Genomic DNA, 12,834 nt, shown 5'->3' on the forward strand with positions numbered 1-12,834 from the left:
TGACACAGATCTATTGACAACTTGCACCAGCTATTTAGATGAAGGTTAATATAATAAAAGATTACAAACATGTTAAGTTAATGTCTTTCCTTGTATCACAAGATGAGATGTCGGCCGTCCTTTCTTTGGTGTTGCCTTTACCTCAGTACTTCTATGCAGTAAACATTTTATATGAGAGAAACTTTGTGATTATGCGTCAGTTTTCAGTGAACATCTGGCATTGTTATGACACTCAGAAATGAGTTAAGTTCAGTTTTGATTTAATTAGGTACACAAGCATGCCACTGAACATGTATTCCAAGGAGCTGCCAGGGGTGGAAAGGCTAGTGGAATGATAGGTTACAACACCAGAATTAGAATGAAAAGCATTAAACAGCCCTTCAAAACAATGAATTGACTTCAGCAGACATATCAGATGTCTCATAGATACATTAAACAGCTTCACTAGCGCTTGAACAGGTTGCTCTTGTCATGATGTCATTCAGTCGTTTTGTCCAGTTGCTCAGCATGAGTAGACCACAGTTTGCCCAAAGATTGTTTGATTGTGTGCCAAGCATCATCAGTATCTATGCCTGCCATTTAGGCATAGATACTGAACAATTTGCAACACTTTGTGTCTCCTTGCACAAAGTCTTCAGCAACTTTGGTTTAGTGTTTCAAGGACTGACTGTGATTCACAGAATATCAGAATATCATCTGGAGTAATGCCATAATCCAGAGGCATGGACTGATGAGTGGTGCATCACTCATAACATTTCATCTTGCATTACCATAGATCATGGGATGTGTGCATGTCATAGTCCCAACGGGAGGTGCTTGCACACTTTCTCGTTCCTAAGACAATTTCTTGTTACAATTTCTTAGCCAGAAACTGATTTTCCAGAAACATCCAAATTATTGCTGGACATCCTGCATGATGTGATGCTCCTCCTGTGGCCTGACTAGTTCCTCAAATGTTTCCCAACAAAACCAGTGTAGATCTGCTGTATCTCAATGACGGGGTTACAATGATTATTATCTGCACAGAGTCACAACTGAGAGGGTCCAACACCCTAACCAACCTGGGGGCCAGTCTAGGACCATTAGTGTACCCACACTTTGCAATACACAGAGGGCCAATGTTTCAAATTCAGTGTGGAGTAGATCGAGCATTCAAATACCCAGAGTGCCAACCCAAAGTATGGGTGAAGAGAACCATCTGTTTTAACCTCAAAAGAATCCAAGAAAGATGAAGACTGGTAGATGATAAAGCAACAAGAGAGTTGCTGATGTCATCTTCCATGGACTATGCCACTGATCTGGACAGGTTGTAAAGGGAACTGCAATGAAGTTGGGCTTCTGGAAGGAGATCTGTAAACTGCAGAGTCAGTGAGGTGGTAAGTAGAGTACAATTCAATTCAATTTACTGATGTGGCACCAATTCACAACAAATGTCTCAAGGCACAAAGACGTAATTTCAATCCACACATACATTGCAATTAATCCATACTTGGATCCATACAAAGCATTAGTATGCTTTGTGTTTACTGAATACTTGATGTACCTTAGGGGACTACTACCCTGGTAAAAACCAGACCCTTGCTCAATGCTTTGGTTCCTACAGAGTGTCTGGACCAGGGGGGGAAATTAGTACCACTGGCAAAATTTGGGTAAAAGTATGAAGTGGCGTGTAAATTTGAGCAGTTTGGGTTGAAATTGGGTTGACAATTTCCTCTGAAGTTCTATTTCCCATTTCAGCTAACCGGAGTTACATTAGACACACCCGAGTCAAGATTAAACAGCTAATGTATCTTCTGTTATCACCAAAGGTAACAATATGTTTTCAAAGTAGCTATTTTAAATGTTTGTGCCCTTGCTGAACGCTCAATGTCAAATAGTTTTAAATTTCAAAGATTTTGTGCGGGGAAAAAATCAGTTCATAATATTGTATGTTCTGCATATGCTAAAAGAATGACATTAAACATCCTTGTTGGGAGATTAGGAGACTTAATAAGACAGATAGGGTTGTCAGGAGGTGACTCAATTTGCATGTCCTGAGATGCAGCTTTTCAGATTACCACAGGACCAGAGAGCAAATATCATGTCAGACTGAGTCAGAAGCTGCAGATTCACCACTGAACTAATCTCATCTCATGGAAGCTGAGCCAAGCAGTTAAAATATGACTAACTTGCATCTTACATAACCCAGAATGATATGTCATCAAGCATATCCAATAACCAGTGCTTGAGAAAGCTTTCAGTGTGTTATGTGCAGCCAGCCTCTGACAAAAAAAACCCTATCTAAGCTGCCAAGGGTTCACTGTAGACTTGACAAGGGTGTTCTTATTCTTGTCTTATTCCTGTTATTATTGTATTATAGCATAGCAAAAAAAATAAAAGTATATATATATATATATATATATATATATATATATATATATATATATATATATATATCGCCCATTTCGAGAGATAAACACCAGAGCAATAGAGGCTCAGATCTACCACACCAGACAAGACCCAAGGTGTAGATTGTGCAAGGAGGCCCCTGAGGCAGTCCAGCACATAACAGCAGGGTGCAAGATTTTGGCAGGGAAAGCGTACATGGAACGACATAACCAAGTGGCGGGCATAGTGTACAGAAACATTTGTGCAGAATATGGACTGGAAGCCCCGAGATCAAAGTGGGGAACACCCCCAAAGATGGTGGAGGATGACCGAGCTAAAATCTTGTGGGACTTCCAGATCCAGACAGACAAGATGGTAATGGCGAACCAACCGGACATTGTGATGGTGGATAAACAACAGAGGAAAGCCGTTGTAGTGGATGTAGCAATACCAAGTGATTACAACATTAGGAAAAAGGAGAACGAGAAACTGGAGAAATACCAGGGCCTCAGAGAGGAACTGGCAAAGGCCTGGAAGGTGAAGACCACAGTGGTGCCTGTGGTCATCGGGGCTCTCGGGGCAGTCACCTCCAAACTGGAGCAGTGGCTAAAACAGATCCCAGGAACAACATCAGACATCTCAGTCCAGAAAGGTGCAGTTCTAGGCACAGCCAAGATACTGCGCAGAACCCTCAAGCTCCTAGGCCTCTGGTAGAGGACCCGAGCTCAGAGGATGAGAGAGAGAGACCACCCACAGAGGGTGAGAAGGGAATTATATATATATATATATATATATATATATATATATATATATATATATATGTATATATATATGTAGAGAGAGAGAGAGAGAGAGAGAGAGAGAGAGAGAGGAAACTGTGGGACAGTTTAAGCACAATGATGATGCCACAGTGAACATCTGGCACTCAAGCACATGGTGAGCTGCAGCTCACATATCAGGCAGGGCCTCTGGTCTTTGCACTAATCTGATTGGATTCCAGGTCACAGAAGGTCAGAAAGGAAAGCAGAGTGGAAGGCTGCAGCAAATGCACAAACACACCAGCAATATATAAAGTGGACTGATCCTTCACCTAAATAGTAGTTCCAATACAACTCAGTATTTATGCTGTATTTATGACCCTGAAATTGAAGTGGGTAAGTATGTTTATTTTTTTATGTATGTACAGTTATATCATCCAATTATTATAATTGTTGTTATTGTTATTCCTCTGTGTGGATTCATGTAAAAGAGGGGTAATATTGTAGTTTGACTTGAACCCTTCAGTATAATCCTCCCACTGGTGAAGCTTGCACCATCAGTGAAACTTCTGTTTCCTTCCATCACTGGCTTTCCTTCAGTGGCCTGTCAGAACAGTCCTGTGCCATGAGGCGGACATGTGATCCATTTGCACTTGTTCTTGATTTTGACTTCACCAAGACCAGATTATACTCAGTCTTCTTACAACAGACAACAAGGTAATCTCTACCACAAGCTCTGCCATTGGTGAGAGAAAAATACATCTTTGTATAAATTAAGGAAATTAAGGAAAATAAGTAAAGCACAACAATTTCGGCAGGATCTATTTCATTTTGGTCACTTTTTAAAAGTAAAATATGAAAAATAAGTGAAAAAAAATGTTTATTTCTAGGAAAAATTATATAGTCCATAATTTCATGTTATATATTATTCTATGTTATACCAAGTACATTTCCATTATACTTTGATGGCATGAATGTTAATGATCTTCTAAACCTTTTATCCATCCAGTCATCTAGTTTTTATACTTGCCTTAATCGGACCATAACAGGCCTATCGCTAACCCTAGGCTGTGCTTGGAGTATTGGTTGTCTGATAGCCTGAGGTTGCTCTGTTATGTTTGTATTTCTTCGCTTTCCCCTCTCACTAACCAGGATAAAAGGTAAAGGCAGTATTGTTCTTAGAAACTGGTGAGATACTATTTGTTTATCTCGGCTGCTAGCGCTAAACTTCTGACAATGCGACTGCTGAGCCTCTAGTTTCAGCCTTTCATCAGTCCATCAGCCTTCCTAGCCTGAACACAGTTTTGTCATATATCTTGGTTGTTAGAGTTCTAATTTAACAAATGATTTTTGAAATATAATTTATTGTGAAAATACTGTTGTACTCTCCATCTTATTTTGCATTGTGAATTGGTTATTTGAACCAATCCACAATCTGTTCTTTGTTGGCTTTATAGCTAATTTAGCCTTATTTACAATTCCTCATAACCTCTCCCCCATCCCTGTCTGACAGATATTCTAAATATCAAAGCTGAACTGCATTTTTATTTCATTAGTTCGTTCTTTCAGTTTTATTCTTCTTTGTCCCTTTTGTCCTTTTTACTGGTATTATTCGGAGGTATTCGGAGTTAGTTTTTTCTTATTTGTTGCCAAGTCAAAGAGTAGTTCAACTGAAAATGTTACTCAGTTGCACATTCCTGTGGATTGGGGTACACCATTTTCAATAACTGCACAGTATTTTATGTTGGAATTTTGCCCATGCTGTTTATGTTGCAGTTATATTTATTTATTATTTATATACCCATATACCTTTATCTTTGTCTGAACCTACATGTCTCAGTATTCTGTCATGCTGCTGGTTAATGTTTGTCTGAACCTACATGTCTGACAAAGAACATGTAGGTTCAGACAAACATTAACATAGTATTATGTATGTTAAATTGGAAGTTTAAGTATTTTGTTAATAAAGTCTTATAATTTGGAGAGATGTTTATTCTGCAGGTACAGGATGTCCAGCGTCAGGTTGTCTTAGTGTTTTCTCTGGTTTAACACACCTGAATCTAAAGATGGTGTTATCAGGCCTGGCGGGTCCTTCATGACTGACTTTGGACATTGATAGGCTATATGTGTGGAGTGTTTGCTGTTTGAGAACGCCAGTGAGCAAATCCCATTGTTCTATAACACAAGTCACCAGATTGTCACAGAACAATAACTTACAAACTGAGAGCTGTTTGTCTATTAAATTCTGATAATCAAGCAGTGACCCGACTTGTTAGCTTTGATTAAAAACCCTAATTTTGCTATTATTTTATTTTATCTTGGCATTAAGTAAGAATTATTCCTAACCAAACCAGATTATTGTCACACATCATAGACTAAATATGAGACTGTTGATTATTGAGGAGGGTATAACTATTTTCTGGCATCTGAAAATATCTACTATATCTATATCTGTAATATCTACAGATAGACATCTGTCTTATTGATCAACAAATGGGTTGGCCTGGCCCAACTAGCATGAATCTTCCTTTGAATGCTGAAAAAGTTCAAGCATATCCAGTATTTGGATATGGAGATTCAAATGCTAATAAAGTTCCAGAGAAAGCAGCAATAAAATTTATGTTGCATAGTAAAAATTGAAGCAACAAAACTAGCTTAGCTTGGTTGATGAGCAGGGAAATAAGAAAACAAGATTCAGTGAAACTGAATAGAAAACATGAAAATACAGCAATAAAGGAGAAAGACATCGTAACCTAACACACTATCATAAGATACAGTTTTATACAAAACAAGAACATTATTCAAATAAAACCAAGCTCCGACCCTTCAGATTACAGAAAGAACACGTCAATAAAGTAATAAATATTAGACATCTTATGCCAAAAGAACAATCAAAATGAATCATTTTTTAAACTTTTTAGAGAGTTCCAGGACACAGATAATGAATAAAAATAAAAAAGATTGTCTTGAAAACAACTCTGGCAACCTGACATAGCAGTAAGGATGTTGCTAACTGGATGCGTTTCGCACACTGTTAGCTGCATCTGCTGTAGTAGCTGGGCAGATGTCCATCGTTCTCTACACTCTAATCTCCTTGCCGCCTTAATCTAAAAAAAAGACACACAAAGCCCAGAAACATAAGAAAGAGCAGAGTCGTAATCTCTATCAAATCTGAAGGAAGACTCATAAGCTTCATTAGTTTCTACTTTCATCACATGATATCAGACAATTTTCAGTTGTTTAGTTAAATGACCTTCCTCCCTGAACGCACTTTCTGTGATCAATTTGTCAACTGGAGTTAATGTTTATTTGATTACATTTATCTAAATAACCTCACTTATTTATATTTCAATTACAGTAATTAAAATATATCAATAAATCACGTTGAAAAGCCATTTGATTTTATTTGGAAGATAGTGACCACAATAGTATTAAGTAGAGATGTGCCGATCAGGTTTTTTCCTGCCGATTCCGATCACCCATGAGGGCCGATCACGACCGATCACCGATACCGATCACATAATAATATTTTTTTTAATCATAAGCACTACCGGTTACATTACGTGGAAAAAGGAACCATGAATTCACCTTAATTTAGACAAAAATTTGTTTTTAATAACTTTTTCCAAGAAAAAAACAAAAGAAAACAGGCATTGTGCAAATTGTACTGCTATTGATAATACTATCTTTAACAGACTGATAACATATGAAGGCTCTGAAGAGGCTAAATAATGCAAAAAGTCCAAATAAAACCTCTCAACATTGCCAAAACATTCAAGTATAAAACTTAACATTCAAAGGCAAAAACAGGTTCCATTACAATAAACAATCCAGAGTTACTGAATGAAAACTTCCTGATAGCATGGCGGCTAGCTGATTACTGCTAGTTCTGATTTGCTGTTTCTGACTGAGCGGAGTGATTATGCAGATCAGGGAGGAGATTGATTATTTTTTCAGAGATTATTTGTATGATGTTAGGACAGCGAAAGTTTTAATACGTATGTAATTTTTTTTTTTTAAGTTAGGTGCTGCAGCTTTAAGCAGAGGTTCGGTGTGAGAGTCACTACCAGGTGGAGCAGAAGCGAAGCTCCGTCTGTGAAATATTACTACCTGTAGCGCGTAGCAGCGGTTCAACAGTGAGAGCAGAACCAGCGTCTTACATCGCAGCTCGAAGACTTAAATAATTTTCCAGGTTATTTGTTTAGCTTTCTGACCGTCATGCTAATCCGGGTGAGTGTTTGTAGCTGTGCGCTGCTTTACCTGCTATCTGATCGCTCCATATGTCTTTTTTACTGCAATGAGCCTCGATGTAGCCAAACTCCGTCAAGTATGGCATTGTTTTATGCCATATTAGATTCGTAGTTGTGATGCATTTTGACGCGCTTCACCCCACGTGCTTCAATTTTCGGTAACACTTTATTTGAAGGGGGTTGAATAAGACTGACATGACACTGTCATAACACCTGTCATGAACATGAATGTCATGGTCTTTGGAATATTCCGAACCCACATGCAGCAGGCACTCAGGAGAAAACTGAAGTTTAAGGGTTTTATTCAATAACGAAAAAAAAGGTGATTCGAGCTGGAGTGGCCTTGAACAGCAGACAGGTCGGAAACGCCGGGGCTGAGTTTGGGGTCCAATGAACTCCGGCTCAGGGGAAGTGAGGGAGAGGAGAGCGACTCGGTGCTGGTCGTGGTGCAGGGCCCTCCAGGGCGAGGAGATCCAGATCCCTTTCAGCGGGCTTGACTGGGTCCGGATCTTGCCCGGGTCCAGGGCTCGATCAAACCTGAGACGAGGAAACGAGAGGTTAGAACAGGAACTTATTATAACTCAAGGCTTTCAGATGGCTCTTAGTTACCACAAGGGTCAACACTCTGGCGTTGAAGTGTTGGCTAGAGACTCCTCTTATAGTCCTGGAACTGATCAGATGATCTGCAGGTGTGTGCAGACACACCCGCAAGGTGGAGCGTCAGGAGAGGGACTGAGGGGACCCCCTGGTGGCGAGCTGGCGGCAGCACGGAGACAGAGGGCGACAACAATGAATAAGCCTTCATGAATATTTATGACTGTTGTCATAAAGCGTCATTCGGTAAATTATGACACTTTTAATACAAAGTTGACATTATTCAAAATGTCTTTGTTACGACAACTTGACATTAACCAATGATCTACCGGGAGAGGAATTCTGACTCACTCTGCTCTGTTTGTCTTTGTGTCACTTTTAATTCACGGCAAAAGATCTGTCTTTGGAGGAATTGCTCGGCAGGGAAATAAAATTAGGTCTGTGATAAGATAACTTTTGGTTGAACTCTGTAAATAAAAATAATCTTTGTTCAAACCGAGGAACTGTGAGAGAGACTAGGTTTCAAACTGACAAGAGAAAATCCTGTCTAAAATTAACTTTGATCTCCCTTGTCTAGAGAATGAAACGCCGTTCTGAGATCAAACAGGTCTCAGAAGATAATAAAATTTACTTCAAACAACCCATTTTAGTAATTTGAAACTTTTTGCAGCTATAGGAGAGAACACACCGCATATGTTAAAAAACAAGAACACCCCTTTTGATAAAGCGTCTCCACCAGAGCAACAAGTTAGATTTGCTATTGCAGCTGCACAGTAATCTCCAAAAACGCTTTTTTGCCGTTTTCTTCTATCTTTAGGCCCGAGCAGCTAAGCGCTGCGAAGGCCTATTGAAATCGTGCTGTTTATGTGATTTTATGCTTTTGATTGTCTGAATAAACTCTGAAAATGTGTGACGTGGAGCGCTGACTGTTATCTCTGTGTGCTTTCACTTTTACGCACATGGCACCTTGGACTTGGGGAGAAGAGAATACAACGAGCTCAAAGTTTTAACAATTTTTCTGTTTATAGCATCGACCAAAATAAAAAATTCAGCAAAATAAAAAAATTTGCTTTTGTTTATATGTATGATGTAAAACCATAAACAAAAATATTTTACACCAGAATAGAAAGCTGGTGTGATATTTTGGTTTCTTTTGTTTTTTAATAATTAAATTTATAATGCCTTTCATATATCAAACTGAAATCTCAAAGGTAGACCAGGGATTGAACGGGCGACCCACCAATGGGGTATATGCCACGAGAGGTGGTGACGTATTTCCGTTTGAATTTATTCCACATAGGTTGGTTCCGGGTCCTGCTTGCTCCTATTGTTCTTGGCCGAAGCTGCAAGATCTGTACCATGAAAAAGACGCAAAGCTTAAAATATCTGTGAGCTGCTGGTACAACGACTGAGTTTTGTGGTGTGCCGTTGTTTCCAGTAATTAGTCGGTACCATCCAGTGCTTAGTTTTTTCATTTTCCAGCTGATATCAAGGCGACAGCGGACTGTAGCCAAAACTTAGCCACTACAGCTAACACGCGGTTTGTAGCTGCCTGCTATTTCAAAGCTTGAGGATATTGAAGATCCAGCGTCAGAAATGGGAAGATGGGGGATATAAAGGGAGTTGTACGTGGTTCATTTAGTGGAATAATTTGTTGGAGGAAAATAATGCCGGAGGAAATCCACTGCAACGGGAACAGGCTGAGAACAGAGGCAGTGATTCGGCACAAGGTAAGTCAATACGTGTGTGTTGATGTGCGTTTATGTTATATGGAGTATGAAATTATTTTTAGGCAAATCCTTAGTTTTTGTTTATGTGACAATTATATAAAATACATTTAACATGCAGTCGGAGCGATACCGAGCACGGTAATTTAAATACAGCCGAGAGCAGCAATGCTCCAAACCACACAAGAAGTCAGTCAGATTAAGGTCCAAAACCTTCGCTTTACAGCCGTTTAAGTGGCACCGACCCACATAAAAAACCCACAGAACAAATAGTGCAAATCACGTATTTCCCGAATCCCGAATATATGATTATCTACCTTTGCTGTTTCATAATTATTATCCACGTTAGAGTGAATTTTTCCACTTGACTGCTATAATCTGTTCTTGCGTTACACAATGTAATTTATCTTTTTTCTCTCTGAGATTCTGCTTAGAAAATGAGGTTATGAAGTTACATCCTCCTGCTGCTTTTTGTTTTTAAAATTGTTAACGGTTACTGTGGGCAAATCCAGCAAGGACCAAGTGAAAAACTCCATCTCTAACACAGAGTGACCTGTGCACCGGAAGCAGGCTATGTGGAAAAAAAACGCGGAAGTGCTAAAACGGAAGTCCGTGGCATATACCCTATTACAAGGCAAATTCCTACAGCCGACGCCTAGGCCTGTCGCGAAAAACGATAAATCAATTAATCGCATGATAAATTAAACCTATCGACCTCATTTTAATTATTGGCTTTATCGTCTCTTCCTGCCTTTTTTCTTTCTGTTGATGACACTGATTGAAAAAAGGCTCAACTCCGGTGCTCTCCACTGACCCTCCCTTCCTCCTTTCCTTTGTGTAATGTCCAGCGCACACTACACAAGTTGTCGGCCGATTGTCGGCCCATTTTCAAAACCTGAGAGACCACACATCAGCCGACAGAAATCCTAGGTATAACAGTTTAATCGGGTTCGATCGTGCCGTGTGGAGTCCAGCCACATGGGCACAAAATAATGCCTGACTTTAATCATTTTAAAGTCAGGCATTAATCAATGCTTTACTAGAATCTACCTGTGATGCATGTGGCTAGAGTCAGCGTAAAGTCCTGAGTGAATGAAAATCATTGTAACCTATTTATGTCACGTTAACGAAGAACAGCTGAAAAGTTACAGGGTTTATCAACTGACGTAGCAATTTGGCTCCAACTTCTCTCCTCGTCATTTCTATATTCTTTGCACGAAATGTTGAATAAATATTAATGTTTCCACATATCATCTCCAATGTCCGCTGGATTTTGGGTTGCACCGTGTCAGCTGTTTGGGATTCCCCTCCTTATTTCCCCTCAGAAAGCACGGAGAAGAGTCCGCTCTTTCTGATTGGCTACCTATCACATTCAGCAGGCTGCGTTAAGCTCCCAGTCAGGTAAAACCCCTTAGATCGGAGCGGCCACGACTATCTACCATAACACACCACACACTGCAAGACGATCAGTTACGAAATCACCAGCAACAATCTTAGATCGGCCAACGATCTAAGATTATCGTAAGGGGAAAACGGGCAAAAAATCATGTAGTACTGCATTAGGTAGTCAGATGTGCCCGTCTTCTTTATTTAAATCTAGTGATTACTGAAGGGCAATATAGTATACAGACTTCATAATCTGCAATATTTTTTGTTGAATGCAGTATTTATTTCTACTTTGGCTTTATGTTGTTTAGTTATTTCATTCAAGTACGTTTTTTGTTAATGGAGACTAAGAATCCATTAACACTGGAACTAATTTACTTTATCAGTTCCAGTGTTATGTGTTCTTTTGAAAATAAAATGTATATATAACAAAATAAAGTGTTCTATGGCAGGAAATCGCATGCATTATTAGTCATTTCCATTAAATCAGTGTCAAAAGGTCTTGAAACAATATTATCGTTTATCGCAATAATTGTTTAGACAATTAATCGTCCAGCAAAATTTGTTATCGTGACAGGCCTACCGACGCCACCATCATTTATGAGAGGGTTTGATTAAATTATGTATTTGGGGTTATTTAATTTTATGTCGACCATAGATTTGTCATATAGAGAACTGTATGTTAGGCCCTGTTGCTTGGACGAAGACGAAGTGGTTCCAATTCGGGAAATGGCTAAAGGGCGATTCTACCTAATTTTTCACTACCGTCAGCATCTTTAATTTACTCTAGCTAAAAACTACAACACCTAGACTCTTCAAACCTGGACTGGATTATTCTCAACTCATAGAGCAGAATATTTAAAACCAAGTGTGGGGTTTATCTGATTTGTGAAACTTCAATAAAGAACAATTCTAGTGTTACCCAAAAGCATAAAAATTATGATATCAACTTTAATTGAAGTTTCACAAATCACACATTTGGTTTTAAATATTATGTTCTTAATTGAGAATAATCTGGAGAGTTTTTCATTTTATTACTGTGTTAAATAGCAGGGTTTACAGTTAATTGAGTTACTGTTATTTGTCATGTAAACAAAGAATTGTCTAGTTTGTATTTCTGCTTGATCCTACAGCATCAGTAGCAAGACACTTTTAACTCTATTACTGTAGTTGAGCGTGGCTCAGGATACTGTGGTGTCCTGAACTCACCACAGTATAGTCCCACTGCACTAGCTAAGGCTGTTAACTAGCAGGTGCTTGCAATGGTGCTGAGAGCCTTGTAGGCCTGGTCCTTATCAGGATGCAGGTAGTCTTTCAAATCAAGTTTCTGCTATTTTTGCACGTTCAGGAGGAGAAGGACACATTTCTGCATCACAGGTGAGCCCCTTTCATGGTGTCGTGAAACCTGGCTGGAACTAGTTGAGATCTTTCCAGAACACACAGAAAACTGGTCACAAAAGCTTTAGCTACTAGTAATCTTGTATTATGACTTAATGTTGATTGAAAAACATGTAATCTTTGTTTTTAAATGCAAAATGAATTTATTATGTTTTAAAGATTAGTAAAATACATATAATAATTTCTTTAACTACTGTATGAGGTTGAAGAGTAAAGAGTAAAAAGAGTCTGATACTGTGTCACAAATATAGACTGCAGGGGTGAAAGAACGGAGGAAAGAGGAAGTGAGATTTTGAGACTATATCTGCACCAGAGGTTTTGAGTTGTTGATCTTTGAGTTTTAAACAAAAGGGA

The sequence above is a fragment of the Poecilia mexicana genome, unplaced genomic scaffold, assembly GCF_051168715.1.
Source record: "Poecilia mexicana isolate PSO_F unplaced genomic scaffold, ASM5116871v1 scaffold_3, whole genome shotgun sequence".
NCBI classification, from domain to species: Eukaryota; Metazoa; Chordata; class Actinopteri; order Cyprinodontiformes; family Poeciliidae; genus Poecilia; species Poecilia mexicana.